The sequence below is a fragment of the Giraffa tippelskirchi genome, chromosome 12 (assembly GCF_054371585.1).
Source record: "Giraffa tippelskirchi isolate mGirTip1 chromosome 12, T2T-mGirTip1v1.2.pri, whole genome shotgun sequence".
Taxonomy (NCBI): Eukaryota; Metazoa; Chordata; class Mammalia; order Artiodactyla; family Giraffidae; genus Giraffa; species Giraffa tippelskirchi.
Genome location: NC_137286.1, coordinates 28,999,798 through 29,005,574, shown reverse-complemented (window position 1 = coordinate 29,005,574; position 5,777 = coordinate 28,999,798). Strand labels below are relative to the sequence as shown.

The window sequence follows — 5,777 nt, the reverse complement described above, 5'->3', positions numbered from 1 at the left end:
AGATAAATTGTTTGATTAATTTCAGCCTTTCTGAAATATATGTGGTTTCTGAATTTCAGCTATACCTCATTTTGGAGTACAGCCTTAAAGAATGTTTTCATTAACTTCTACAAGCTTATCCTGACACATAAATACTAAACTATGGTTATTTTCCAGGATGAAACAGCTTCTGCATCTGCATGTGCAGCTGTATCCAGCAAATCACTGAACCCTAAAGCAAACTGAAAAAAAAAAAAAAACAACCATGACCTCTGCAGAACAGAACTAGAATCTTTTCCAAACAAACTCACGCTTACAAAAAACAACTTCTAAAATAAGTGTGATATATGCTAGGGACATGCCATGGTTCAATTATGGTATTTATTTGTTCCTTTAAGATATTGTTAATTTCCCTATTTCTGAGGTCCCAGTGTAGTTGTAGACTGCAAGATTATTTTGATTATGTAATAATTTGTAAACACAATAAAATGCTATTCTGAAAGTACTGTGCACCCTGCCTGTTACTGCTCCCCAAAGGACCGAAATAAACTTTATCAGTGAACACTTCTTCCCATTGCTATTTACCAAATGTGAAACTTGAGCTAAAAAAGAAATTTTAATAAAGCCAAATTTAAAACTACCATGCTTCATTCTATGCAAGCATGACATTTAAACTAATAGCATCCATCTCCATCCCTTAGGATGTATAACTTTTTAAACTACAAATGGTGTATATTTATTTTTTGCCTTTCTGCCTCTGATCCAGACACAGTTATTGTAAATTTTGAGATAGTGTCATTATAGCTGTTCTACTTCATCACCACCATGTTGAAGTGAAAAATTAACATGGATTTAAGAAAACCCATTATATCATTAAGGAACTATCAAGAAAATAAATAGGTGATGTGTTATCTTTACTCCATGAGCAAATTATGCTCAGAGAGTGCCCTTGACACTTTTTTAAACCAGTTCTGATCATAAAAAGGGAAACGTGTAAAATGTGTTTAACCTGTGTCAAAAAGTATCTCAGCTTCTGGAACATTTGGTAAGCCTTATAGCAAGAGAAATATTGCATATAAGTGATATCACATCCTGTGTTTTAGCTCCTTATGCCTAAATCCTTTGTTGATTATAAGCCATATAACTTCAGGCAGACAAAAGAAAAATAATCCGTATCATGTTGAATGCCAGGCTGTGGTGTTTATGAGTACCTCCTGCTGTGTTAAATGATTCAAACATCTGTCAGGTGTGCTACATTATAGCCATAGGAAAACCTCCGTACAGGTTGTGTGCCAGGCAAAATGCTTTGTCTAAGACCTTGTCAATCAGGCTGATGGATGAGTTCAATATTCTAATGAGTAAGACTCTAAACATGTTTCTACTTTGCCAGATCTCTGGATCACATCAGGAGGCACAAAGCTCAGGCAATTGGAAGGAATAAGATCATTTTTAAAGGACAGTTCTCCTGACTCATACAAATGTGTGGGTTTTAAGCTATCCTGGTGAGACTGTCTCCTGCCCCTTTGTAATCCTTTTTTGCATGCTTCATTTAACAGACTAATTTCCATTTACTCAAAACAAATTAATTCCAAACAATTTGCAAAGGCTACCATACTTTTGAAGAGCATTAGTTACTGTTAGCTTTACATTTTGCATAGCCAATGTCTACGATCAGTGGGTTTGCAGACATATTATTTAGTGAGTTATATTTGAAGCTGTGCTAACAGTAACCAAATCAGATGAAATTATTTTGGTGGGATGGTATATAAGTGTTTCATTTACATACCTTATAAGGAAAAAATCCAACCACTTTTCTCATGACCTTTCCTATTCTAATATTGTTGTTCAAATTGCTAACTTGTATCCGATTCTTTTCTAATATAAAAACTGTTTTTTTAATTGACTTTAGAGAGAACATTATAGTAAACATCTCTTATGATATAACAACTATTTGCTTTAAAATTGCATAATACTTGTATTAGACTCATAAAGCTATATGTCCTGTTCTAAATAAAAATTTTGTAAAGGAGTTTCATAGTTTATAAAATTGACATTCAAAGTTTACTATTTTTAAACCCTACATAACATCTGATATGAATCCTAGCAAATTCTCTTCCAAAAAGGCAAAAATACATATTTAAAAGAGATATGTCCCTGACCTGGGTAGAGTGGCACCTGGTTGGTGGCGCCTGTCTCATATCAGTGAGGGACAAAACAACTCCTTGTTTATCCCAGCTTGGCTTTTGCTCTGTGCCCATGCCTGGTTCATGCCCTGGACACATGGATTGAAGGAAAAAAAAAAAAAGAGAAAGATATAGTAAGGTGAACAATGATAATAAAAATGATGAGCCATCAGCAATTAAAAATCAATTTCTTCTCTATTCAAAATGCTATACTACTTAACATTTGGAAAGACTCAACGAGGACATAATTTCTTTCCAAGAATACAACTATCATTTCAGTTAATGCCCTCAAAAATTATGTAAACCATATATTTAACCTTTACAATTAAGCTAATATAGTTCTGAGGCCAATGATTTAGCAGTATATTAAAAATAAAAATTATAATAGTACTTATGTGTAGTAAATATTGATTATTCATTAATCACAAAAGGGGATTTCTCCAAGTCATTATTTACCCATGCATTCATACATTCATGTTATCACAAACACTGTAGAAAGAATACTGAATAAAAGATACATAATTCCTCCTCTTGTCATCTTAAAAATTTTAAATTTCTAGCCCAATTTTATGATGCTGCTGACTGAGTCAATTCATGGATCAAAATTAGAGTGTACATATCCATATATATTAGAGTGTACCTATCAATATATATTGTCAAACAATATTTGACAAGACAATTTTTAGTTTTCAAATCTTTCTGTTAATTAAAGTTATATATATTCATTGTAGAATATTTAGGGAAAAAACTGAAAGATAAAAGAATTAAAGTCATCATGCTCTTACCACCCACATTTACTGAAAGACAGCCCCTCTACTACACCGTAGAATCTTCAGTCAGTTGACATATGTATACAATCCATATCTGATCTTTGTATTCTGTGCCAGTCATGGAAATAGAAACAAAATGCCAGTTGTAGAAATATGAATAAAAGACCTGATTAGGCAATTTGGAAAAGAGGCTAACCAAATACCCAACATGTGAAAAAGTGGCCAACTTCATGAGTCAAGAGGTAAAGTTAAAGCAATTTAACATCCCCAGAAAGGCTTAACAGAAGGGAGAGAAAATTCCAAGTGCAGTAAGAATTTAGAGAAACTGAAACTAGCTTACATTGCTAATAGGAGTGTGTATCAGTAAAAGGACTCTGAAAATTTTTAGGCAGAGTTTCCTGAAGTCCCAAGTTATATGCATAGCAAAGTATTCAGCAGTTTATCTCATAAATATGAGCTCCGTCACTCAATCATGTCTGAACGCTTTGCATTTACATTGTCTGTAGCCTGCCAGGGTCCTCTGCCTATGGAATTTTCTAGGCAAGAATACTGGAGTGGGGTTGCCATTTCCTACTCCAGGGGATCTTCCCGATCCAGGGATCGAGCCCGTGTCTCTTGTATCTCCTGCATTGGCAGGCGAATTCTAGGGCTTCCCTGGTGGCTCAGATGGTAAAGAATCCACCTGCAATGTGGGAGACCTGGGTTCGATCCCTAGGTTGGAAAGATCTGCTGGAGAAGGGAACAGCTACCCAGTCCAGTATTCTTGCCTGGAGAATTCCATGGACAAAGGAGCCTGGCAGGCTAGAATCCATGGGGTCAAGAGTTGGACATGACTGAACAACTTTCACTTTCAGTGCCACCCATACTCAAAAAATAATATATATGTTCACCAAAACTCATGTAGAAGAATATATACAGCAGCTCTATTCATAACAGACCTGAACTGGAAACACTTCAAATATACAATAAAATCTATCCAATAGAATAGATTTTAAACATAGCAGTATATTGAGCCAGAGAAGGCAATGGCACCCTACTCCAGTACTCTTGCCTGGAAAATCCCATGGACGGAGGAGCCTGGTAGGCTGCAGTCCATGGGATCACTAAGAGTCAGACAAGGCTAAGTGACTTCACTTTCACTTTTCACTTTCATGCCTTGGAGAAGGAAATGGCATCCCACTCCAGTGTTCTTACCTGGAGAATCCCAGGGACGGGGGAGACTGATGGGCTGCTGTCTACGGGGTCACATAGAGTCGGACATGACTGAAGCGACTTAGCAGCAGCAGTATATTGAGCATTGATAAATTATATTCTCTTCAGAAAAAAAAATGAACAAACTATACCCAAAACAACAGGAAATTATTTCAAACATACTGCTGAGTGAAAGAAGACAGATACAAAAGTTTAAAACAGACAAAAGCACTGCACAAAAGGAATGATATTTTGCCCAATGCTTCTCCCTTATCTTCTTTATGGAACAAAAACCTTAAAATGCTAGGTAAAAGACAGCAAACTCTCTTGTCCTTTACAGCATTTAGTGAAGATGCACTCTTTAAAGTACTGATGTATCTGAAGGAAGGAAAAGCGGCAATCCCTCTGCCCCTGAGGGATAAGAAAAATAAATTCTGGTCTGGAAACGGCAACTAGAAGAAAGAATGTGGATCAATGAGAAGACCCTCTTGCCCCCAAGCAGAGTTGAGGACACAGTTCCTAAGGAAGATTGATGTTGAACCAAAACAATGGAGAATGCCGTTGTCTTCCTGCCCCCACCACCAGACTAGCAAGCATCAAGGAACAGCAGTCTTCTGTCTGGAAAAAGGGCAAAAGAGTAAAGAAAGTCCCTGTCTGATGTACAAGTTCAAAGGGAAGACCTGAAGCTGAGAAAAAAGCAAATATTGAGAAAAATCCTGTGACAAGACAACCCCCACCTAAACACAATGAACTGAGAGAGGACTTTCAAGTCTGTGGTGTACAGAGGCTAACCATAGCAACAAAATAAACCAAACCCATCACAATTCCTGACTAATTGACTCAACCCTTTGTACCAGAGGCCTAGGGAAAAAAAAAAAAAAAGCACTCATTTTTAAGCATAGGTGGGGAATTCTGTGATGGGCTTGGCTTAGCAGGATTGCTTGGGAATGGAGAGGGGGCCTAGCGGAGGAAGGCTTAATGCGGTAGAATTTGTCCCTGAACCCTGGTCTCTCAAGCAGAGCACAAGGAACCAGTACAGGTGACTCAGGTCAAGGAAGACAAGGTGATGGTGTTGATGGATGGGTCCCTGAAGCTGGTGACCTCAGGGGGGACCCCGGTCCAGAGGCTTTGAACTCCAGAGATCCCCATGACTGAAGCAGCGGAGGCGTGGCTGTGGTCGGGGGTCGACTCCAGGCCTTCTGGAAGCACTGAGCGCAGGTGTGGGCTCTAGGCTCAGACCAGTTGCTGCAGGAACTCAGAGATCCCACCCTCACCTTCCATCTGCTTGGCCCCCCCAGGCCTGTGGTGGTGAAGACACGCCCAGTAGATGATCCCATTGCACCCAGCAACCTCTACATCCAGGAATGAGTCCCCGAGGGGGTGTTAGAAACCAGTCTCTACACCTCCCTCCCCAACAGACACACACTCCTGATCCTGGCATGCCCCTGTCTCCCAATAAACATGACTTCAGTTTCAGAAATCTTTAAAAAAAAAAAAAAAAAAAGCATAAAAATCTATTCACTTCCATCTATATTTTCCTACACAGGATGTCAGTTGTCAACAAAAAATTAAAGGTATAAGAAGAAACAAAAAAGTCATCTTCAAGAGACAAAACAATCAACAAAACAATCAACAAAACGACGTCCTAAATATG

General features: G+C 38.2%; 1 non-coding gene across 1 annotated transcript; it reads left to right on the top strand.

Moving 5' to 3' along the window:
• Positions 1–2,128: 2,128 nt before the first annotated feature.
• On the top strand, positions 2,129–2,263 carry LOC145530737 (small nucleolar RNA SNORA48). Its single transcript, XR_014072039.1, has one exon. It is a non-coding gene; the product is annotated as a small nucleolar RNA SNORA48 (small nucleolar RNA).
• The last annotated feature ends 3,514 nt before the right edge of the window (positions 2,264–5,777 follow it).